The sequence below is a fragment of the Xenopus laevis genome, chromosome 2S, assembly GCF_017654675.1.
Source record: "Xenopus laevis strain J_2021 chromosome 2S, Xenopus_laevis_v10.1, whole genome shotgun sequence".
Lineage (NCBI taxonomy): Eukaryota > Metazoa > Chordata > Amphibia > Anura > Pipidae > Xenopus > Xenopus laevis.
Genome location: NC_054374.1, coordinates 143,738,274 through 143,765,114, shown reverse-complemented (window position 1 = coordinate 143,765,114; position 26,841 = coordinate 143,738,274). Strand labels below are relative to the sequence as shown.

Sequence of the window (26,841 nt, the reverse complement as noted above, 5' to 3'; positions counted from 1 at the left end):
GTCAAACATGCTCAACAAAGAGTGGAGTGTCACTCGAAACGTTGCATTCCTTTTTGCTGCCATAATATAAGTTAAAATAAAGACAATTTAATGGAAAAGCGGAGTTCTTTCAGTGGAAAGATTTATGGATACCGCCAGCTTCAAGGTTCCCGTGAGTCAAGAGACGCACCCTTGCACATGCTGAACTCAAGAAATTATGCCAGATGGACATTTGTGATAAAATGCAGCTGCAATCATTTAAGCGCATCAGGCACAGTTGCAGTAAGACCACTGCCCCCACAATAACACTGGAATTCTTGGAATAAATGCATTGTGGGAAAAAACATGGCAGTTGGGCATGATATTGCACTTTGCTCACTGCACTTGCCAATGCAAACAACGCCTATTGAGATCTAATCAGCATTCTAATGTACACTGATTATTACAAATTAGCTATGATTTTAGCTTCATTTGTAAATGTAACTACTATTCAAAGCATTATCTGTCTGTTCCTTGCTCAATGCGTTCTTCCTCTTTAACTAAATAAAAAATACAGTCAGCTGTTTATAAGTGTAGCACTAATTGGAAGGTCGACTTACTCTTAGTTAAATTAGATCCCCTGCATAACTAACAACACAGTCACAACTAAGGGTGAAGAGAGAGGTTTATATACTGGGAATCTACCTCACAAGGGCCATACATGGAGTAGCTTCAGTCTTGCTGTTTAGCTCAAGAAATAACAAAACTATTGGGAATAGTATGTTTAGCACAAGCCCTTGCTCTCATGATGAACAAGGGAATGGGGTATACTGCCATTTAAGTCTCACATTTCTTTATTTCAGCTCTTTTGTGTAAAAAGAGTAATCATATTGCATTATACATCCCAACTAGTCCAAGCACAGGAGAGGTAAGAGCAGGGTTTTTCAGGGGTGTGGAGGTGTTTGGTTTGCTACCTCAGAACAGAAGCACCCATGTTAATTAATCAAATAAACTGAAATCACATGGCCTTTTTATTCGGTCTTTGATAAAACCCATTTCACCTGCTTACTTTCCTGTCCAGGGTCATCTACAGTATTTTCTATTGTGCAAAACTATAAAATTATATTAACAAGTAAACAGACAGAATATAAAGTTCCGCTAATGTTTTATCTTCCCAGATCATTGGCTAATATCCAGTACTATAGGTATGAGATCCGTAAACCCATTATCCAGAAAGCTCTGTGTTACAAGAAGGCCCTCTACCATATATTCCATTTTATCCAGATAATTAAAACATTTTAAAATGTATTTACTTTTTCTCTGTAATAATAATACTGAACAAGGTACTTGATCCAAACGAAGATATAATTAATCCTTATTGAAAGCACAACAATCCTATTGGATTTATTTAATGTGTTGTAATTAAACTTGAGGTATGGAAATCCAAAATATGGGAAAATCCCTTCTGGAAAATCTAGGGTTGCCACCTGGTTGGTTTTGATGGGACAGCCTGGTTTTTGGAAGGGCTGTTTGGGTAAAAAACTGCATACTCGTTTTTTCCAAATTAAGGATCGAAAGAGATTGCATAGTGATTGGCCGATCTCCACATCATAATGCCACTACTGACATAACCACCTCACCAATGATACGTCACTGCCCCCACTACATCATCGGCCCACCCCTCACAGGTCACAATACATAAATTGTAACAGGTGATATATTTGGAAAACGTGTTATCACAGCAATAAAATTTATTTTTAGTAAAAATAAGTTGTTTTTAATACACAGCTGAGTAGAGGGTGACTATTGCTGTAAATTAGCATTTTACCCCTGCCAATGATATAGATTCTTGGAATGAAGTTAAAGAATGCCAGGAAATCTCTGCATTTCTGTAGTCTGTTTAAATCAATAGGAAGTATGGAAGTGCCATTTGCATTGAAAAGATAAAGGTCAAATATTGCTGTGTGCAAATAAAAACAAATTAAACTTATAGGGTGAGTATAAAATCAAATTATCCTCCTAAAAGGAACGGGAGACAACTCTCTTAAAAATCAAATATTACCTGTATCAGCTCATTTGTTTCCAGCTGCGGAAAGCCATGAGTCTGAGGTTTTTTTCTAAAGCTTGATCTAACGTTATTTTGGCCTCAGGCAGGGGTTTGTGTTTCAGATTTATTGATGATTTCGGTTGTTTTGAACATGTGCCAATCTCCACCCATTTTTGGAGTAAATCCGTTCCATTACGGAGGATGTAATTCAGTTCTCAGTCATCAAGGGACCAAATTCTTCTTCTTTTAGTTTGGTGAATGTGCTGTTTCCCACTAGGACTCTATTTGATTCCCAGATCATTTATACAGATCCTGTTGTGAGACCAGTGTTCAAGTACTTGTACATATATCATTATCTAAAGGATACACTTGCTCTACTCCACTTAATGATCTACCCAGTTGTAGGAATAATTTATTAGGTACTGGGCTCACATTAATTATGCAAATAAATTAAATGTGCAAATGGGACAGGCAAAGAGGCTATTTGCTTATGAACAGGAAATAGCCCATACTTGGACTACTCATATTAAAATGAAAGGGCTAGATATTCTAAATTCTGGGTCCCTTTCAAAACAGAATTATAATTATATTTTTCATGTCACTGGACAAAGCTGGCAGTTTTTCAGTTTGTCAATGCCACTTTTTTTACTTTCATAAGAAGCATTTTGGGTAATTAAATGGTACATTTGCCTTTCCAAAGAGTATAGTACCAAATAACCAATTCAGAGATTTGTGCCTGAGGAAATGGCAAACATTTCTCCAATTTCTCCTTAAAAAAAACTACAAATAACAAGCCACTGAGATTCCCCGGAGATATTAGAAGGCTTTAGAAGAAGAAAAAGTAACCATACTGTATATCCACATCTTCATGTTTCAAATGGGATTGCACGTTGTTTGTGCTATTTTCCAGTTTGGGTCACTGAGTAAGCACCTACAGCATCACAGTACAATACGAATGTGCCTACTGAAAAATATGGAGAGGGCCAACCAAGACCAGAAAGATATAAAATTACAGCTAGACCTGGAGTCCTGGTTAATCTTCTTTATTCTCTGTTCTTTCTGTATAGTATTATCAGGCTGGGAAATAGAATATTGTCTAGGAACACAGGCTGTAGGACTTGAACGAAAGTGTTAGAATTCAACGCGGAGTGAAAATGTAGCTGAATAGCTAATGTTGCCACCAGCTGTCTGAATGTACAAATGCCAGAATATTAAATGAGTCAAAAACAAAATACCGTGGAGTTCATCTGAGACACTTATGTTACTATGTACTTCTATTTTACACAATATCTTCTCCTGTTGTATGTTTGAGTTGAAGATCAGGAGTTGACATAACTCAGCAATTGCATTTAGCAGCTAGTAGGTTGTGTAAGATATTATGCATAAGGATTATACCCTCCTTCGCGTCGACATAACCTAAGAAAGGAAAAATGTCCAGGTTACTGCTGTGATTCCCCAACATGTACACGTTGTCGGCAGGCACAACAGCTGATCGTTGGCTGTACTATATCATCACATGTGTGCCATTTGTAAAGAAAGACCATATGGGTTTTTCACTCTTGAGGAAAGCTGTGAAAAGAAAAAAATATTTGAGATCCCATCTTATTAGACGCTGCAAAATAATGAGGATAAGATCAGTGCATAGAGGCCCACTAGATTGAAAGGGTTTTGATAATAGCCATGTTTCCTGAGGCCAAACACATTGGGATGCATTATATGGCAACCCTGGATGGTACTTAATGTATTTGGGGGCCCCTACATTTGGAGACAATCTCTGTTATTACAAGGGACTGAGAATGTATTTTTCCAAAAGATGACGGTGGACACATTTTCTACAAAACAACATTTTGGTTGTAAGACTTCAGCGCCCCCCTGAACTAACGGGTCTCCCAGTGCACCTGCTGTATTAGTATGTATATTTATTTTTAGTAATGTAGCACTATTCAAGTACGCAGCAATGTACATAAACATACAGTAATAGAACTAATAAAGACCAGCTTAAGAACAGAATAAATAAAAATAAATGTACATTTGAAATTATATGCGTAGCTTTAAAAAAACAGGAGGAAGAATGTCACTGCCCCATAAAGCTTATAATTTAAGTGGTTGGGTAATTGAAAAAAAATACAAATAGGGTTATAAGTGCTGCAATTTAAATTGGTTGAAGTATTGTCTCTTAAGTTCCAAGATTGATTTAGTGCTCCAAGTGGGAGTGTTTCAGTTTAGTTCTGAAGGTTTTCAAAGTGGATTCTCTCCGGAGAAACTCAAGGAGGGAATTCCAGAGTTTAGGAGCAACAAGAGAGAAAGGTTTAAGATGTGTATGTGGAAGATGTAACAGGCAGTGGCTCTGGTGCAAAGGACAAGTTGGCCAGGGATGTATAAAGACACAAGAAAGGAGAGAGGAATAGAGGCTTTGTCATGAAAGAGTTTGCATGTTAATCTTTGCTTAATGGGAAGCCGTGCTTAAGATTTTAACAACAGATGGTCAAGTTCTCTCTTAAATTAGACTTGCAAAAAGTCCACGTCATCATCATCATCATCATCATTAGTAGCACTACTGTTTCTGAAAGAACAGACATTATCTCATTCCCTTTCAAACCCATCTCCTTGGGGAGTGTGTAGGAGGCTTGGCAATATTTACTGGCAAAACATGCAAGAACTGGGAATCGGGGCTGGGGACACTACAGGGGGAAAAATTAAATAATATGTTGCACATCCATGAGGGCTTAATGCTCTTGTGTCTACTGATGTCTGCTGTTTATAAGCACTGATAAAAACAAGTCTATAGTATAAACTTTTAGTGAATATACATTACATACACATGCACACATGTACATTTACAGATATATGGGGGAACCCAAAGTAGAAATCTTTTTTTACAATCTCTGCCATTTCACTGATGTTTCAGCCTGCTTGATAAGAAGCAGAGCAAACACAGAGGTTTGGGGCAAGGTCACTGGCATCTACTGATCTGATACAAATACCGCAGCAGCCCCCTTTTTTCTGATCCCTGCACCAACAGCCCTTCTCCTCCTCCCCTTCCTTCTCCACGTGCTTTCTCTGTGCAGCCCACCCTTCCCCTGTCTGTCAGGCACAGCTCATCACGGACTGCTAGTTGCAGAGTACAGCCAGCTCTTGTAGAGAAGGGAGATCAATGCTTTTTCCATTGTTTCATGCTGAACTCCACGGCATTGACTGCAGGGAGCCAGCAACCTTGTCCAGGTACAGTAGCACATACTGCAGGTAGGCTCTCCAGATCAATGAAAAATCAGAGGACACATCAAATGCAATAAGTTTATGTGTCTTATTATCTTCCAGGGTCTTAAAAACCCTACACGCAGGTCAATATATAATATATTTATACATAGCATAGAATGGACCCAACTCTGTTCAATGCTAGTTGCATAGTTGGAGTTTTTTGGTGGATGTATTCTCAGGTTTTTACTTATATATGTGTTGTATTTTAATACTGGTATTTTCATTTTCCAGTATAAGAGAATTTTTAGTTGCATTAGCTGATGTTTATGCATGCAAATACAAGGTATTGTGGTTTTATAGTTAATACTCTTCATGCCAAACTGGAGAGCAGTGGTTACCTGAGTGCCGGGTGGGATCCCTTCGGCATTTGCACAGTGTATCTGGTTCATGGGGTACGTGGTTCTTCATGGATTCTGTTGAGATAATTTCACCCAGTAGACATTGGGCTTTGCTGAAACTCTTCTGCAGTGGTCAGTGTCAGCTAATGGCTTCTGTTTTTGTGCAGATGGTCACAGTCAGGAGGTGAGATTTCTGCCGTCAGTTGTCAGGGCACTTTTCTATGAGATTTGTATTTTATTCGTAATCATTTGTCAAGCAATGGGCTGCTTGTTTCTCCACTAGGTCTCCTGATGCCACTGCTTTGTCTGTGTTCTCCTCTGGTCCTAATGGTGTTAATGTTACCTTGTAAAATCAATTAAGGGAGCTTTTAACTGTAAGTGTGTATTCCCTTAAGGCAATCAGATTACAAGAAAGACTCACTGTAGCCTGCAGCGGATGCACCCCCCTCTGTATTTGAATGCTCAGCATACTGCTATTGATGCTGCTTGGAGCTCAAGCAGGTAGATCAGCAATTTTCAATGCAAGTCACTGGAGATGATGTTGACCTACAACTCCCAGCATCCAGGGATGCAGGGATGCTTCCAAGCTGATATTGACTGCAACTCCCAGCACTCCCAGAAGACTGTTCTTGAACTGCAGCTACTGGGTTTGAGGCTCAAGATAACCTTCAACTTTTGCTTTGCCTCCATATTCAAAGCATAACTCAAGTAATGGGAGACAGGGAGGGAAATCACTTCCCAAATTCACCATATAGTACAATGTTTCTTTTTTTCCCCCAAGATGAGTTATTGACAGACACACTCATTTAACCCTCAACCTCACCAGAGACCAATCTCTCACTATTTAGGAAAATTAATTGGGTCAGTGAATGAATACATAGGACATCACTATAACCCCATGTAAGATCTTCTACACTTGTCAGGTTCATTCTGGGAGAGAAATTGCTACAATGGGCTGGAAACCTACTGTGATGATCCACATCAGAAAAGTCAACTTTAGCAATGAAAAAGGATTTGTATCATGATTTCTGCTTGTAGGATTTTTATTTTTACCTCCCTCTTCCATTGGCTGATGGACAATTTACCACTGAAAAATGATTCCCCGTGAGGATAAAAGCTCAATAAGATGTAGCGTCTCCCATGTCATATCACTTTATATCCTGCTAAATGGTGTTGGCAGTGAATATCATATCAAATTATCATCAACCATGGCTCCTAATATATTAGATTTATGACCCACTACCCCCCACACATTTCATTGCATCACAGATATTAGCTTCTGGAGATATACAGTCAACAGGCTTGTAGGCTATAATGATTCCATGAGATCTGAAAGGTCAGAATTGTAGTTTGACCATGTTCTCTATTTGCCTTCAGCTGTATTTTCCTATACTTGCCCATTGAATTAAGATGCAGACAACGCTCATTCTGTATGTACAGATGGAGCAAGCCTGACATTGACATTTGTCTTAAATTATCATGTGACATATGTATGGAAGAGTTCACTAGCAATGAATATCCAGCTTTTTATTCCCTTGTTTTAGGGGCTGTATTTATTGAAGGGTGAAAACAGAGTTTACTTAGTTTCACCCTTTGATTAATATGCTTCTAAATATTCTATACAAGTGAATAGAGAAATTCTCAACTTGGCACTGTAGTGATCTCTTTGATATATATGCTCCTTTTGCTTTGGGGGCTGCTGTGGATAATCTGAACTAAATCTAACTGTAAGGCTTGCTCCATCTGTACCCACAGACAGTGGGGGTCATTTATCAACACTGGGCAAATTTGCTCATGGGCAGAAACCCATGGCAATCAATGAGATTGCTGCATTCATTGTCCTAATTGCAGCTGGCTTCATAAAGCTAATCACTGATTGGTTGCTATAGGTAACTGCCAATGGGTAAATTTGCCCAGTGTTGATAAATGAGCCCATTGTCTCAAAAAATGACTTATAAAAAACAGAGAAAAGGTTAAGCTTTGTCTGTCTGAGGGACCTTTATGAAAGTTGGTGAGATGCACATAATAACATGCTCATATGCAATCAAAACCTCAATGACTGTATCATTTGTAGATATATACTACACAAAGTGTGTGTAATTGATGCTGACTCTAGTAAAAATTAATGTGCATTAATACAGGTATGGGACCTGTTATCCAGAATGTTCGGGACCTGGGGTTTTCCGGATAACCGGTCTTTTCATTTTATGGATCTTTGTACTTTAAATTAAAAATAATGTAAACATTAAATAAACCCCATAGGCTGATTTTGCTTCCAAGAAGGATTAATTATGTCTTAGTTGGGATCAAGTACAAACTACTGTTTTATTATTACAGAGAAAAAAAGAATAATTTTTTAAAATGTGAATTATTTGATTAAAATGGAATCTTTGGGAGATTGTGAGTTTTCTGGATAACGGGTTTCCATAGGTCTTCAAAGTATTTGTGAACATTATAGAAATCAAATGTAAGTTTTTTTTAAACAAAACAACGTTCCATGTGTTACATACACACTCATTACATACTCAATAAATATTTCTGTGAAACAAGCTATAAAACAGTGGTTAGGCTTGTTTCAAAGGGTTGGATCCATAAGTGCATGCCACTGCACCTAATATATCACAACGTAGAAAAATGAAAATGACACTTGACTCCAGTATTATATTCAGCTGGGATTGTGTCAGTTCTTTTATAGAAGCAGATAATCAAGTAGCTCAATAAAAAATCGGCTAGTGCAAAACGTGAGATGATTGGGTTTCAGTAGGTTGAGCTCAATTATTGGATGTTCTGATAACACAGCCACATGAGGATTCCTTATGATTCCCCTGGTCAATATATTTTTTCTCAACAAATATCCCATCAATGAGTGCAGTCCATGTAAAAGAAATATATGGACACATTTAACCCAAAAAGCCAAGAGCAAGGGGGTAATGAGCATCCACTGAAGAATTAAGTCACAGGGACACTGTGACACTGAGGAATAACCAGTGTGATCGCTAGAGACGGCATAAAAAACCTGTAACATCACTTAGATGGTTAATGCTCCTGCAGCCAAGGAGTGCTGAGATTCTCGGATGAAAAACAAAGGCATCAATACCTGTGCAGACATAAGGGGTAGAGAAGAATTCCTTAAAAAAAGTACTTTAAAGGGGTAGTTCGCCTTTAAATTTTAGTATGACATTGATATTGAAAGGCAATTTGCAATTGGTTTCTCATTGTTTAATGTATATGTTTTTTTTTTGGTTATTTATTGTTTAGCAGCTTTCCACTTTGGTATTTCAGCATCTGTCTGGCAGCTAGGGTGCAACCAGCCAGTGGTTTGGACAAGAGACTAGAATATAAACAGGAAAGGGACTTCATAGAAAGATAAGTAATAAAAAAGTAACGATAACGATAAAATTGTAGCCTCGCAGAGTAATCGTTTGTAGCTGCCAGGGTCAGTGACCCCATTTGAAAGCAGGAAAGAGGCAGAAGAAGACGGCACATAATTAAAAAACTATAAAAAAAAACAAACAATTGCAATAGGGCATTCAACAAGTTACATACAAAAGTTTATTTTAAGGTGAGCCGTCCCTTTAAATACCCAAGAGGACACAGTATCATCCTATTGAGTGCTGACAAGCCTCACATGCTATTCCCTCTGACAACTATAATATATCACCATAACATTAGTTTCGATTTCACTACTAAATCTATCTGAGAACCTACTACTAGACCAACTTGGAGTTCTGCATTTTCCCAGGGCCAGGGGTTTCTATTCACCTGGAGTGCCCTCAGAATTCTGTTCTTGGCACATCACTTCATCCTCTTCAGTGGTGTCTGTCTGGCTTCACCTTCTTCTGTTCTTGAGTTCTTACAACTTGCCCTTCACTTGGCACCTGGACAGTGTCAGACTGGGATGCCAGGGGCACACCATGAAAACTTAAGACCATAGGCTCAGTACCAATTCCATAATTAATCCACTATTGTATTTTCCATTTCAGCACTGGACATTTCACTTTACCTGTAACTACAGAGGACATTTCTTGCAGCTTTATAAATACAGTAGACAGTTCCTACTTTAATCGGAACTGCTGAACTGTGAAGTGCCCAGTAGGAAAGTCTAGAACTAGAACTAATTTGTTGTGACCACTGAAGCCAAAAAGCACAAACCCAGCTGGACACTTGTACAATTAAATCATGTTTTTTTTATCAAACCCAGCAATATGCAAAGCCTGTTGCCTTTTCGGAAATAACATTTCTGGAAAAAAAAAGTTCAGTTAAAGTGTAAGTTTTCATGTAGCAGGACATAACCCTTGTTCCTAATCTGTTCCTACAGTGTGTGTATTTCTTTTATGAACAGTGGTTACATATGGAGGGGTGCTTCCATTGCGCCTGGAGGTACCTAAACAGTTTCAAAACTAGGCAGGATGTCAGCTCTGAAGCAGCATTTATTCAGCAGAACAACGGACCTATTTCTGTAAGTGCTGAGAAGTCTATCTAGCCCTTAGAGGGTTATGTGAATCGTTCTTCTGAAGGCACATTGCAATCATTCTCAAAATACCTAGTTTTGGAACTATTTAGGTGCCATCAAGCATTAACTAGATCAAATTATATTCATATCATATTCATATTCAAAATATATTCATATTACCAAGCTCCGTCTGGGTTTTTGGGGCAAAACTCAAATTTTGTCGTTGTTTTTTTTTTTTTTTTGGAGATTTATGAAAGCCAGATGCAGCAGAAAGCCATCTCAGACCAGCCGAGGTTGTGTATAAGTCAGTGGCAGAGGTCCTTATCCTATTTTGAAGTTTATGTGGTCTGCTCTGGAATTAGCCTGAAAATCTGGTCAAAAATCTTGAACAATTCATACGTTTTGGGAAAAAGCCTGAGAAAATCAAGCGATTCGGATAAAAAACTCTGAAAAAAACGCATGAACGACGGGCCTATCTGGGTATTTTCCCACAAAAAGAAATTCTGGGAAAGTGTATTAATACATAAGGTGAAAAAACCCATGCGGATTTGGTCTGAGTTTTTTTCAGAAAAAATTTAGATAAATATGGACTTTGATAAATAACCCCCTATTCTGAGTTAAAGAAGAACTAAGAACTGAAAAATCAATATGGCTAAAAATGCCATATTTTATATATTGAAGCCTAAAGTTTCAGCTTGTCAATAGCAGCAATGATCCAGGACTTCAAACTTGTCACACGGGGTCACCATCTTGGAAAGTGTCTGTGACACTCACATGCTCAGTGGGCTCTGAGCAGCTGTTGAGAAGCTAAGCTTAGGGCTCGTCACTAATTATCCAGCAGAAAATGAGATTTGTCTGTAATATAAGATGATGCCATAGGAAGTATTATTAATTCTGATACGAGTTGCACTGGTTTATGTGCTGCCATGTAGTAATAATTATCTGTATAAATTACTAATCAGCCTTATATTGTGACATTTCTATTCTATGTGTACTGTATATTGTGAGTGGGTCCCTAAGCTCAGTAAGTGACAGCAGCACAGAGCATGTGCAGTGAATCAGCAGAAAAGAAGATGGGGAGCTACTGGGGCATCTTTGGAAACACAGATCTTTACTGCTAAAGGGCTGTGGTTGCCCTGGGCTGGTACAGAAACACAAAACACAATGTACAACATTTCTAGCCGGTTTCATTAGTTAGGCTTTAGTTCTCCTTTAAGAGATGTTAATGTTCTGGGAAGAGTTTAGCTCTAACAACCCACAAAGTCATCTCAAATAAATGAGCACCACTTTAAAATGTATTTGATGAGAGATTGGTGGTTGTACAGCTGTAAATATTATCTGCTAATAAATGCATGTTGATGTTTATAAATATCATTCCAAGTTGTGTGTTTTGGGTTTATAAAGGAAGAGTACAATTTTTGTTAATTCCTTTTAATGGGAGTTGGCACAGTTGGCACATACTTTCCAAATGGTTTGATTTCCTATGTTAATCTCTGCAATAAACCCTGCGATTCCTGTAGTGTCATTTGAATGAGATTGTACCAGCTGCTGACACTTGATTGAGATCAGATAACTGTTTTGTTAATTCAGTGCTAAACAGATTGCTGACGCTCTCGTGTAGGAGATCACAGCCAGTAGGTACAGACTCCTTATCTTCCACTGATGGAGTTGACAGGCAGTCAGCTAGAAGGAAAATGGTTATTTTAGCTATTGTAGAATATTGTTTTTTGGTGTATCCTCTGTGGAGTGGGATGGTTCAGATTAGAAATCAAGAACGGTGAGCATTTGCATTGTTTAGTGTAAGAGAGGAGGAAGATGATGCCACCAGGAAGCCTGTAGAGCACTTATCCACGACCAATGGTTTGTAACTTATGTTGCTCACTACCCCAGTTGTTGTTGCTCCCAGTGATCTCAAAACAGGTGCTCATCTCTAAACAGTTGCATGTGGCTCATGGGTAACAAAAGTTGGGGATGCTTTTTGTTGATTAGATAAGTTTGTTGAGTGCATGATTAGATGATGTATACTTGTGCTTTGTACTAATATACTGGTTGTTCCCGCTTTGTTGCATAAGGTCAGGGGCACACGCACTCATATGTTACTTCTGGGGATCCCTTTGGGTGTTCCACCTATATAGCAAGTTTTGGTACAGTACATTGTTTGGAAATGCATACAGGACCAATGTAATGCAATTCCTTTCGCCTGGCACACATGTGATGGTGGATGAAGGCAGAGGTTTTAAGATTTTTTTAAATGAATTCTTACCAGTGGTGTAACTACCGGGGGAGCAGGGGGTGCGATTGGGCCAGGGCCCCCACCCCCTCAGGGCCCCCCGTGAGCTCACGCGCCACTGCACGCACGCAGGAAACAGAGTACGGAGGGGGGACCTGGCAGCACGTCCTGCGCCAGGGCCTGCCCCCCCCCTAGTTACGTTACTGATTCTTACCTGTGTAGGGGCCTATAGGGGTTAATCTGCCCCTATGGTTTTAAGGCCTTACCCTTTTCCTTAGTTACTAGGCAAAAGCCTATGTATTGAGTTTAAGCTCAGTGTTATTGGCCAAGAGTTGTAATGATTTACTGCCACACTGCAATATAGTGAGTGTAAGGAGTGGCCTCTTCGTATTTGGCTACTGGATGCTGATCCAGCTGGGTGTGCCCAGGGGGGCCTGAGTACAGCAAGGCCCAGAGAAGCAAGTGTTCTTGAGAGAAGAAGTCGGGGACCAGGAAACCCCGTGAATGAGAGTTAGTGAGAACAGGGAAGACTTGTAATAGTCTCTCTAGGAGAGAAAGGTAGATAGGGTAAAGAGAAAGAGCAGCTGAAGCTCCAACAAGGATTTGCAGCGGGGAGTAGCTTCCCAGAGGCTCTGTGTGATGCCTCCAGTGCAGGGACCTCAGTGAAGAGGGTGTTAGGTTAGCTGTCAGCTTCCTGAACAGTGCACTGGATGGGAATGGCGTACTGAATACTGCAATTGCCTATTACCTGATGTGACTGTGTGTCATGTGCTAACACCTCATCTGTGTTCGTGAGTAAACCTAAGGATATTGTCATTCGGACTAATACATAGTTTCTTTGTTTGCATCATAAGAACCTCCTTGCGCCCAATCATTTTGTACATTTTGTATGCACAGTAGCCTGAGTGTTGTAGTTGCACTACACCTTAGAGGGAATGCTTCCACTTAGCAAAGGCCCTGATCCTGAAGTGTGAGTCCAAATGTAACCATGCTCTGCACACTAGCTGGAAAGTGGTGTGGATAGCCCAGATTAGCGTTACACCTGTAAAAGGCATTTTCAGGAAAATAGCAAGCATTTATTTTATACCTATGTTACTGCTTGCACAACCTTACCCACACACAAAGTGCAGGGCAATCTACATTCCCCAAAATTCATTTTCCGTTCTCTTATGACACCTCCTGGCAAGAACCAAGGATATAACAATAATACATAATATAACAATAAAGCAGCCATTAGTTGGTTGCAATAGCATTGCTCCCTTTGAATCAATAGAACAATGTAAAGTTTGGTAGGACTATGAGTCTATTTTTTCTGGCAGAAATTTTCATGTTATTCAGGTGCCTCCATTTTTATGTAGTCCCACAGACACAGTTTAGTTTGAGATCAGAGCTGAGTCATTGCAGGACATGTACATTTTTTGTCTATGAACTGCCCCAGGGTTACTTTGGCATTGTGTTTGGCATCACTGTCTTGCTGCAAGATGGACATTCTCCCAAGAGTCAGTTGTTAGAAGCTTGAAACAGGTTCTCCTGCAGTATTTTACCTGTATTGTGCACCCTTTTCTTCTTCCTTCTATTTTAAAAAGATGCCCAGTCATTCATGCTTCCATATTTGTCTTACTTTAGGGGACATCTTTATTAAACTCTGGAAATGTTTTTGTTTCCTCTATAGTTTGGTGTCCTGCACATTGTTCTTAGTTCTCATGATATATATTTTGTGGGAGGATGAAATAAAAAACGAGTATAAAAAATCTAGAAGATCCATCCAGAACAAAAGAGTTAGAATCAATTGAGAAAAAGGGTTATCATGTAAAAACTCATGGATAGGATTCAATCTGAGATGCAATTAAATTCATAAAAATGTATCTTATGGCTCACCATGTGAAAACTCTTTTGAAGTCTATGGAAAAAAAATTGGAACTGAATTAGGCAAAAAGTTGTTTCTCCTCTAATTGAATCTCATCTGTGAGTTGTTTTTTTGGCGCACAACGCTATACAAGTCTATAGGCGTCATTTTTTTGGCGAAACAAAGCGAAAAAATTCGCCCATTCCCTAAATCTGGCCCTATATTTACTGATTCAGGAAATACATGGTGCAGCTTTGGTCCATGTAATAGCATAGCTTCATAGCAAAGTGGCCCCCAACCATTAGCTGTATAGCATCAAGTTTCAGTTATTTATACAGTAGAACCCCAATTTTACATCCCCGGATTTTACTTTTTCTTGGAATTGGCACCGTTTTGCCACAGTCCCATTCAGGCAAGCTGTGTTTTTTTCTTTCCCAGACTTATTGGTTTTCCAGAATTTATGCTGTGTTCATACAGTCCCATGAGAAATGTAAAATGATGGTTCTACTGTATGTTTTTAAACAGAAACAGCTTATATCAAACTGAGCCAGAATTTGTGCAGGTAAATAAATTTGGATATTCTGCATGTTGCATCAGCAGTTGATGGCGACCTGGGAAATCTGAGTTTTGTGTGTCTGTTCAGCTAAAGATTGTAAAAATTTAAAATATGAATTTCTATTTTTTTTTACATTTCATGTTTTTTTTCTAAAACTCTTTAAATTCAAGTATATAAAGCACTTGAAAAAGTAACTTGAAAAGCAACTTGAAAAAAAAAATTGGCAAGTCCAGGTCCTATAGTGAATGATCCTATTGGACCATTTTTAACCAATATGGACTTTTAGAGGTATTCTGATTTTTGTCCTAGTAATTGACTGCAAAAACTCAAATTTTTAGAGGATTTTTAAAGTATTTTTTAGCACATCATTCAGATTTCTTTTCATTTGTGCTTTTTCTATTTGGAACTTCTGATAACTTTCCTGGCATTTCTGGTTTTAGAGAACATTAGTTTATTTGTCGTTTTAAAAAACTCTAAAACCAATAAATGAGACTACTGATAAATTGTCCTCTATGATTGTCACATTCCCCTGAATGTCATTCCAGTGTTAATACTGTAGATCAGACTGTGGAATGCCAGGGCAAATTCAGTAACGTAACGATGGAGGGACGGGCCTGGGTACAGACCATGCAGCCGCCTACCCCCTCGAAAGCAGTTTTTTAAAGCGTGCGCCACTCTGGAAGCAGGTTTTTATAGTGCGCGTGAACTACCAGTGGGCCCGCAGGGGGTGCAAACCCTGGTATAACTGCACCACCTGCTCCCCTGGTAGTTCCACCACTGGACAAATTGGCTATGGTTATGTTACAAGTGCTGGAGGGCTAAGAGTTGCTAACCTGCAACACAAACCTTTTTAGTGGGTTCGTAAATGATTATTATTGCAATAAACACACATTAATAAGGCCCCAACATATTCCACAGCACTGTATAATAATGGGGATATACATGGAAGATGCAGATTGCATAGAAAATACCACCAATAACCAATACAAGAGGTAAAGAGGGCCCTGCCCAATGGTGCTTATAAGGAAGTATGAAAAACGACATGTACAATCATCTTCACTTGTACAAAAGGTCTGTCTCATTCTAAGGGCATTGTTTCAAAAATGAGAAAGAACCAGAACATTAAAATAAAGAATGGTAGAGTGGAAATAAAACTTAGACACATTATGACAGGAGTTGATGCCCTCATTATGCCGGCTGCTGAGAAGCACCCATTTGTCACTTGTATTATGACTAAGGATTAAAGAATAGTAGAGCAGTGGACCTTTAATTACAATTTCTATCAAAAATGTCAGTAAGATGTATGATAGATTGTCCGCCTCCCTCCTTCCCTTCTCCTCAACATGTCTCTCTCTCTTCAACTTGGACATTCCATATCATTCTGGTTATTTAGTTTGTTATTAATATTTTTCTAATTTTGACTTTATTTTGAAAGGTGTTTTAACACTGTCTGTAGTATATGAATATCAATAGGAAGCTGAGTTTGCCAAAGCTGTGCCCACGTTCAACGTAATTTTCTCCAGTGATTCCCACTCTTGTATCTCTATGTATTAAAATGTACCATACACAGTTCTTCCTAATTCATATACAGTAATATAAGCATTATCCAAACTTAGTCTTATAATAATATAATATAATATTAAACAAAACACTTTCAAGCACTAATGGTGTATTAATACAGGTGAAGGAACATCGAGAGAATGTTTCATACAAAAAAATACAAAATTATTTTCTAAATTAGTATCTATTTTTACAGTTGACCAATAGCAAGGTATTGATACATTTGGGATGCTATGTGTCTGTACAAATCAGTATTCCAATGAAACACATAATTCCAAGACAGCTAAACCCCTCAAATATTCTGGGTATTCCATTACAACAACACCTATATTGGGCTCCTAATCTAAATTTAATCAATAAAAAATCAATCAATAAAATCAATAAATACTTTTATAATGAGAAAGCAATGGGCCCTAAAACAAATCTATACCCCCAGAGCACCTTCTAGAAGAGCAAACAGATTTTTTAATTTAATTTTGAAATCTGATATGGGGCTAGACATGTTGTCAGTTTCCCAGGTGCCCTCAGTCCTGTGATTTGTGCTCTGATAAACTTCAGTCACTCTTTACTGCTGCACTGCAAGTTGGAGTGATGTCATCCCCCTTCTACTAGCAGTCCATTAGCAGAACAATGGGAAGGTAACCAAATACCATCTTCCTAACACAAGATAACAGCTCCCTGTAGATATGGGAATAGCAAAAATCCAAGTCCCACTGTGTACAGTTACATTGAGTAAAACAAACAAGAGCTGAAAGCAGTTCCATCATGAAGTGCTAGCAAACACAATGACGTGAGAGGGCTGCCTACACACCAATATCATAACTAAATACATATTATATTTGCAGTATAAACAGTATAATTTAGCTATAAGAACTACAATGTATAAATCATGACATAATCCCTTTAAGGTTGCGTAGCATTTTCAGCATTATCTAAACTGCAGTTGAGTTGACTGCTGGTTGATTACAGCCTTCCTTATCAACTTTCATGGTATTTCTATTGTGCTGTAGCCCATGAGATAAAACTAGAAGGCAGAAATGCCTAGTAGCTAAATATGAGGGTATAATGTTTTCCAATAACCCAATAAATAGGTATACATTGGATATGTCATCAATTTTGTGGCATTTGTGAAGGGTTAAACTCTAATTCCATAATCCTAAAATTCTGCCTTATTCAGTTTCATAAGTACATGATTATTTCTTTATAAGCTGGAAGGAATTATCTTTAATGAATGCGCTTGTCCTTTAGAACGCTGTTTGGCATTCATTAAGTCAGTAACATTTTGCTTTCTTAGAATCCAGGGTGTAGAAATTATATCTGATCTATGCTGAAACAACCTTTAATTTAATTTATTTCTCTTTATTTGCTGTTAGCTCTGCTGTAATTCCTTGGGTAAATTGCTGGCTAGCTGTTGATGTATAATATGAAATATTTAAGTACTATGTGTACTATTATGAAGTTGCAGTATAGCACAATTTTAAGTCTCTGTGTGTCCTGAAATATGACTGCATGCAGTTCTGACCTTAATTCTGAGGATGTAAGTTGTTAGTGGTTGAATTGCTTGTGTGGATGGTACTTTCTCTCAAAATCTATTGCAACACTATCACTAACAGAGAGTTCCTAAATTCCAACAAACTGTCTAGGGACAGGGCATGAGTTACAGTCATATCCCACCCCTTAGAGCAGTGATCCCCAACCAGTAGCTTGTGAACAACATGTTGCTCCCAAACCCCTTGGATGTTGCTCTCAGTGGCATCAGAGCAGGTGCTTATTTTTGAATTCTAGGCTTGGGGGAACGTTTTGGTTGCTTAAAAACCAGATGTACTGAAAAACAGAGTCTCCTGTAGGCTGCCAGTCCACATAGGGGCTACCACTAGTCAATCACAGCCCTTATTTTACACCACCCAGGAACATTTTTCATGCTTGTGTTGCTCCCCAACTCTTTATACATTTGAATGTTGCTCACGGGTGAAAAAGGTTGGGCACCCCTGCCTTAGAGTAATATCTTTCTGATTGGCTTCAGGGGTTCTTAAATAAACAGTTATAGATTTCTTAAATAACCTGGTAAAACAAACACATAACAGATGCTTCATAACAATAAAATACAGAAAACAGTAGTCCTTACACTACATAGGAAGAGGCTGAACAATTCAATCACATTAGCAGGCCCGGACTGGCAATCTGTTGGTTCTGGCAAATGCCAGAGGCGCTGCTGTAAGATGCCATAGAAAGTGACTATTAAGTATTATTGTGGGGGCTGTTTTGGCCTCTGTGCACTAGGAATACCAGGGCCCATTTTGAATCCCAGTCCAGTCCTGCACACTAGGATTTCTCAATGGGAATCATGTCTACCACTGTTTATTATATATAGTATGTGGGTTCTGTATTGGTTGTTTTGCCTCAAGAGCTGCTCAACAACCTATCTCTCCATCCAATGCTCCTAAAGCAACTGAGCTGTGTATATAGCTAGCCCTTTTATGCTACCCCTCATTTATCATTTCCCCACCCAGGTTAAACTTTCCTAGGCCCTGTTAAGCCCAGGTACCTGGCATTCAAAAACTATATCCTCAGTAGGATCCATGATTACTCAATTACTTTATATTCACAAGCATGCCCTAGAGGATACTATGCTCTCCTAGATCTAATCTATTGAGGCTACTCTAGCTTCACCCACTACTTCACACCCATCCTGCAAGTAGCAGTGTTCATTCAGCTTAGGTCAGTAACAAAGAAAGGCAGGCATGTCAGGAATATCTCACCAACAAAGAGCTAATGGAAGGTGTGCAGTGCCAGCGTGATGAATTTATGCAAATAAGAAGAGACATTCAAATTAGGGCAGAACAGGTTGCTGGTGCCTTTCTCTATACATCGCTGCTCAAGGTGAACTCTCCTCTAGATGAGAATGTGTAAATTCCATCTACTGTAAATGATCGGATCCAAGCAAGAAGGATAGACAAAAAAGAATAAAGGCGCAAAGCTCTTTCTTTGTCAAAACTTTGTCAAAAAACGACTCTATGTTAGAACAAGATAACAGTGTCCAAGAGTAATGTCCATAGTAGACATGAGACACATACTTACGAAGATTTATAATATGCCCAGTGAAAGGAACTTTTGAATGTTAGAGGCTAATGTTTATACTGTAGATAAGGTTAGATTACCAACAAGTGTGACATTTTTTTCCCTGGTTCAGAAAGGATTTTGGGTGTGATGGGCTCTACTGAAAACCTCTTGAGTTTGAGGGCAATCACACTGTTAATGCTTGTGTTTGAGGTCATTCTTAACCAGCAACATGGGACAACTGTGGGACACAAGTTGACCGAGAATTCTCAGTGTTGCTAGGAAATTACTTTCCATCATCTTAACAATTAAATGTGGCATCTGACTCTTACTCATCTGCTGGTTAATGTCACTATTGGACAGTGAATCACTACAGGAAAGTCACACACATAATAGTGATATTATAATAGAGTCATAATAGAAAAAACTAAAAGGTGACCAAAATAAGAGGTTGCAATTGACTACTCATGATATGTGTGTGTTTTTGTTATATACCCACCTTCTTGTTATGACCTGCAAAGCACTTTCAAAAATTCTCAGTTTCTGACTCTTTTGTCCATAAAAGCTATTTACTGGATCTATCAAATCACTAAACCAGGCTAGTTTAGCAGTCATGCGATCAGTCTAATTGGTCCCTCTTTGGATTGTTTTGCTGGATCATACAGCATAGGATAAAAGCAATCCTTAGCTCTAAGCGTTTTTCTTCCTGCTGTTTTGCATCTCCATTTATCTGCCATCTGGTCTGAGTGTTTCTTCTCCAAGCAGAGTAACTGTACAGATACCTCCAACCTTCATTTTTCAGGGGCAATTACCAATATATTACTTCTGGTAAATGTTTCTAATGGTCTGAGCATGCACACGAAGAATAAATCAAGTCTTGTCAAACTGAATGCTTTATTTGTTTGAGTGGCATCTAGTAGAGCAGATGAGTTTGACCTTTATACTGGAAGAACCTGAAACAAGCAGCAGGATAGGATGGCCGGTAATAAGCACATTTAGAACTTAGTAGATGGACAAATGGAATGGAACACAAATTGCCGAGGAATTGCATTTACAGACAGACGGAGAAGAAAAAAACTGATATTTATATTTAAATAGGCAGTTTGTTGGTGCATTATTGACTTCATTTATAAATGTACATATTACTGAAAATATAGAGGTTTGGTTTTCAGAAAGAAACCTGCAGTTTTGACTGCTGTGAGTGCTTTTGAGGACTCATATATATTTTTATATATATATATATATATATATATATATATATATATATATATATATATATATATATATATATATAGGATTATTGAGAAGACCTATGTATACAATACATAGATAAAAGACATTTGAGGTTTTTCACAAAATGGAGTGCGGGTCTTCTCAATAATCCTGTATACAATACCCTGCACCCGAATTCAGCTGAAAGTATCAGGATTTGAGTACGGTTGCTACAAATTGACTATATATATATATATATATATATATATATATATATATATATAAATATATATATATATATATAAGTCCAGAATGGTGCACACCTTCCCAGATCGTAAATGCTTGGGTGCTGGTAAACAATTATGATATACTGTACCAAAAAAACCGCACTCACAGGTTTCTCAGGACAGCTAGAGTTTTGTAGCCGAAACGTTGAAGAAATAAATCACAGCCTTTGCGACTTTTTTGAAGGAGAGACCTGTGAGTGCGGCTTTTTTGGTACAGTATATATATATATATATATATATGTACCAATAGTTTCCAAACCAGCACTCCCTGATGCTTCTGAAAATCACTCTGACTTTGGTGTATGCAAAAATTACCGTGCATCCCTCTCAATTTTCATTGCCGTGGAGTTAGAATACTCACTGGAGAATTATATATATATATATATATATATATATATATATATATATATGTCGTCTGAAGGTGCACACCGTTTCCACGTTCACGTACCTGGGTGCCAGCAAAAAGTTTAGATAGATGCAAAGTCGAAAGTAGCGACACTCACAGGTTTTGTAGAAGGTTTGAAAAAACAAAAAGTTGTTTATTAAAGCTCAACGTTTCGATCCCCCACAGGGATCTTCGTCAGGAGAGTACAAACAAACATGTTTGTTTGTACTCTCCTGACGAAGATCCCTGTGGGGGATCGAAACGTTGAGCTTTAATAAACAACTTTTTGTTTTTTCAAACCTTCTACAAAACCTGTGAGTGTCGCTACTTTCGACTTTGTATATATATATATATATATATATATATATATATATATATATATATATATTGTCCAACGAGATCGCACACCATGGTATAAAAGTTTAAAACATAGCGTTTATTTCGTAAGCATAAAAACAGCCAAGGTAAGCTTAAATATACTCATCCATATGGAGATCTGTGCAAAGTTTCGGGTGCTTGCTGCTCCCTTTCTCAAGCTGGTCTCCATGCAGTACTAGGGCTACAATTCCCAGAGCCCTGTGGCATCCCATGTGGTCGGGATGACATCACATTTGTGAGCAGTCAGCGTGACGGCTCGGCGCAAAAACACAGCGCCGTCACACCGGCGTAATTTCCCTCACCATGGACCATTATACAAAATGAATAGACAAATGTTATAAACATCCCAGAGGGATAAAGCTAATTAATAAATAGATGAAGGTCAAAATCCTAATTCAAGACCAATTGACTAAGGGTTTTTAACCTATGTATCCATTGAACTTCTGTCTTTTTCAATATGAGTACCCTGTCACCTTCCCTTCGAGGCTGAGGTACCTGTTGGATAACCCTAAATTTTAAATCCTCCGCTGTGTGTCCCTTTTCTATACAATGTTTAGAGACTGGTAAAACACTGTTGCGAGTATTGACCATGGATCTGTGTTGTGAAAATATATCCCTTACTTTTTGAGTGGTTTCACCCACATATACAAGATTACAAGGGCAAACTAACATGTACACTGCAAAGCTAGTATCACAGCTATAATGAGCCCGGATTTTATACTGTTCGCTGTTCGCTGTTCGCTGTTCGCTGTTGGATTGGTAAAGGTGGCTCCAGTTAGAACAAAACGGCATTGTCCACATCCTCTACATCGAAACATACCTTTCTTTGGGGCCCCATAAAGGTGTATTGTCTGAGATAGGGTGTTGTTTCTGCCAGTGTAACTTTTGTGCCTATATTGCAACCCTTTCTAAACTACAATTTTGTTCAAATTCTAAAATTGTGGGATAAGCATCCCTCAACAGACGCCAATGCTTGCATAAAATATGTCGAAAATTATCACATTGTGAATGGTATTGCCCAACAAAAACTAAGCGCTGCCTGTCTTCGGTTTTTTTTCTATTTGTCGTTCTCCTCAAATTCTCTCTGGCTTTGGTTAGGCTGGTACCCAAGATTTCTTGTGGGTAACCTCTATCTGATAATTTACCTTTCATTTTGTCTAGATCCTGTTCTAATTGGGGTGGCTCATTTGTGATACAATGCACCCTAGTGAATTGGCTAGTAGGAATGGATTTCAAATATTTAAAATACATACTGTGTGTATATGGATATATATATATATATATATATATATATATATATATATATATATATATACATACAGTATGTATTTTAAATATTTGTTCATCTTTCCTTTTTATAAAGTTGATCATAGTAAATAACAACAGTCTATTCAAGTTTTAGGTCAAGAAATACTGCTACATACAGTAAGGGGCCCATTCACCAAGCTCAAGTGAAGGATTCGAAGTAAAAAAACTTTGAATTTCAAAGTGTTTTTTTGGCTACTTCGACCATCAAATGGGCTACTTCGACCTACGACTACAAATTCGACTTCGAATCGAAGGATTCGAACTAAAAATCATTCGACTATTCGACCATTCGATAGTCGAAGTACTGTCTCTTTAAGAAATAACTTCGACCCCCTAGTTCGCCACCTAAAAGCTACCAAACCCAATGTTAGCCTATGGGGAAGGTCCCCATAGGCTTGGCAAACTTTTTTTGGCCGAAGGATAATCCTTCGTTCGTTGGATTAAAATCCTTCGATCGAACGATTATTCCTTTGATCGTTCGATCGAACTTTTTGCGCAAAATCCTTCAACTTCGATATTCGAAGTCGAAGGATTTTCATTCCCAGACGAATAATTAACCCTCAATATTCGACCCTTGATGAATTTGCCCCTAGGTGTTTTGGGCTTTGGCACGTGGGGGAGGCTGGTGGCAGAGCTATCGACTGGAGTGGGTGGACCATGAGGTGGCAGTTCTGGTGGAAGAACTGAATATACAGAAACATTTTAGATTTGATACAAATATGTCCCAGTTTGTTACTGCCTGTCCCTGCACTGATTTCCTGTGATATATGTGCATTTGTGCTGATATCTAATCTTGATTAATTGACCAAGTGCCCAATGTGTAATTCAAATCTGTTATACTGTGCCACTAATTTCAGAGACTGACTGGGTCTAATTTAAAAATCATAGGAACGCCAAATAATCTCTACAAAAGGGTACCAAATGTACACTGACAGCTGTTTGAATATCCCGCCCAATCACCAGTGCTTCCTTGTAGTACTCAGTGGGGGCAGCCAGATTATAAGGGAGGCCTGTGACCCCTAAAAAAAATGTGCAGGCCAGGGGTGCAATTTGAAATTAGGAAGCAAAAGTAAGCTCCACTGATGAAGCAGCAGTTTGCAGACTCAAAAGTATCCTATGTATTTGTGTCAGGAAGGAATTCTCATTTCCACCCACAAGTTTCCAGTGGCAGCTGGGGGAATGTTTTCATTCTTTTAGCTGCGGAGGGATTTTAAAAATGCTGCCAGTAACTTTGTGTAGTATTTAAAGGGGAACTATCCCGAAAATGAAAATTTTATATAAGCTTCATCATACTGAAATAAGAAACTTTCTAAAAACAATCAATTAAAAATTCTGTATTGTTTCTGAAATAATCAAGTTTATGTTCACTATTCCTCTCTCAGCATCTGTTTCTCTTCATTCTGTCTTCATGCAGCAGTTGGGCATCAGATATTCATTGACAGTTAGATCCGATATATCTTATAGGGGGGGGGGTCCTTTTGCCTAGAAGATGTATTAGAGCTCACTCTATTAACATCAATAAGACCAAGGTCAGTAAATTATAGAGATTGCATTTTCTACAGATACATTAAATAAGTATCATGATTTTTCCACCTTGGCACATTATCTACATGCACCTAATGTCACTTTTAATTGTATTTCAGCTCTGAGCTCATCAGCAAAACTGTCCAGTGACGAGCATAGCAGCTTGCCCAGCAAAATGGCATGAGTTGATCTCCTTACTAGACGTTGGTAGAGGCGACACCTCATGACAACATGTCAGGACTCAGCCCTTCAGCTTCTTTGCCAGAAGAAATGGGAAATGGCACATTTTTGGAACTGTTTCCAACCTCCCTCTCCACCTCAGTAGATTCATCATCGTCCAGCCGATTGTCAAACGTTTATGTCTATGTGTCCATCTTCCTCAGTTTGTTAGCCTTTCTCCTCTTGCTATTAATTATTGCACTTCAGAGACTGAAAAACATCATCTCGTCCACGTCCTCTTACCCAGAATACACTAGTGAGGCGGGGAGCTCCTTCACCAATTTGGAAGTGTGTAGCATTTCCTCACAGCAGTCTTCTTTTTCCAACCTTTCTTCTTAGGGATCGGAAACAAACGAAAAGCATAAAAACATACTGCATGAGACTTTAAAAGCTAAAAACAGAACAAAAAAAATATATCCGGCTAGCTCTATTTTTATTGTCGGTTCGTCTAAGGATAATGTTGGCTTTTTTTTCCATCGGCTTGTATTCATATGGCACTTAATGAGCCTATGCAGGAATTCACCACTCATGATATAACAAACATAAGTGTAATTATTTCATATACATTGATTGAGCATACTACATTTTCTAAAAAAAAAAACAAATGACATACATATTTTGAAATTGGTATTTTAAAGGGAAAACAAATTCAAGATTTTTACATACATCACAGAAACGTATATTTCACCATATTTCCCAACTTTATTTATTGGTTAATATACCATAAAAACCCCCCAGCTTCCTGTAAGATGTCAGCTGAGATTTCCAGGATGGCTTTTTTTCTTTATCCCAAAATATAAAAGGAGGTTAAAGTGCCTGCACAGGAATGTGTTCATTATCAGAAATAAAACCCAATGTAAATTATTCTGCCAATATCCTTGGAAGACATAAATGCAAAGAGAAGAGTTTTCTGTAGTAAAGTCAAGGGCAACTAATTGTTACCTCCTCTATGAAGCTTACACATTCTTTAACTAATAGTTGTGTCATCACAGATTAAAGTTATATATTGAGATATGTTTTAATAAAAATATATATATATATATATATATATATATATATATATATATATATATATATATATAACTTTGTAACTAGAGGTTTACTTCCTATCTAAACTATATATATATTATCCATTGTTAAACATGAAACAATTAGTAGAAACACAAGCAAATTGAAGGTAACTATCAAGTTATCATAATGTTTCAGGAATTAGCAGCCGTTTCCATATTTGTAGACTGATCCTTGCTATAAGAGCCATATAATAAAACTTTTATTTGGTGCCTTTTCCATTGGATAGAACACTTTTCAGAAGGTATTTCCTTTTGAGGTGTTATGTTCAAACGCAAAAGTACAATACATGTAAATAGGCAATGCATGGTTCTTTTTATTCATACGTGCTACAATTATTGGCCAGGATGCAGAACTCAAAAATTGTCGTTGTCTGTATTTAACTGGAAGCATTTGTAAAAGGCATCGCTCTGAATAAGCTCTATAATAAATGACATTTGCTGCTGTTTTTGTACAGTGTAACCTGATGCAAAACTCGCTTACTTTGAGTTAGTTGTCCTTCATTTCTCGGGTTGATGGTGCAATATTCAGCGACGTAGATAAGAGCAGTGTTGCCCTGCAATAGTAAAAAGATGTGTTTGCTTCAGAAACACTACTATTGTTTATATAAATAAGCTGCTGTGTAGCAATGGGGGCAGCCATTCGAAAGAGAAAAGGCTCAGGTTACATAGCAGATGGTGTTATCTGTTAACCACAATTTAACCTGTGCCATATAGCCTTTTTTCAATTTCCGCTACGAACTATAATAGTGTTTCTGGAGCAAACACTTCAGTTTTACCAGTGCAGGGCAACAGTACATGATATTTTCATTACTTTAAAACACTTTCATTTTTTGGTGGTACTGTTCCTTTAAGTATAACACCAAGAAGCCAATATTAAGCCAGGTCTACATCCCAGCCATCCTTTGTATCTTCCTATGTCGTTCTATGTGACTCTAAACCAAGTGATCTGTAAACTAGGTGATGGTGGTTAATTTTCAGCATAGAAAGGGATTCTTAATTGTCAGGACAGTTAAAGGGATATTGTCATGGGAAAACATGTTTTTTTCAAAAAGCATCAGTTAATAGTGCTGCTCCAGCAGAATTCTGCACTGAAATCTATTTTTCAAAAGAGCAAACAGATTTTCTTATATTCAATTTTGAAATCTGACATGGGGC

General features: G+C 38.1%; 1 long non-coding RNA gene across 1 annotated transcript; it reads left to right on the top strand.

Annotated features, from left to right (window-relative positions):
* Nucleotides 1-4,637: 4,637 nt before the first annotated feature.
* Nucleotides 4,638-26,128, top strand: LOC121400702. The gene is made up of 2 exons (XR_005965924.1): nucleotides 4,638-5,227; nucleotides 24,517-26,128. It is a non-coding gene; the product is annotated as an uncharacterized LOC121400702 (long non-coding RNA).
* Nucleotides 26,129-26,841: the final 713 nt, after the last annotated feature.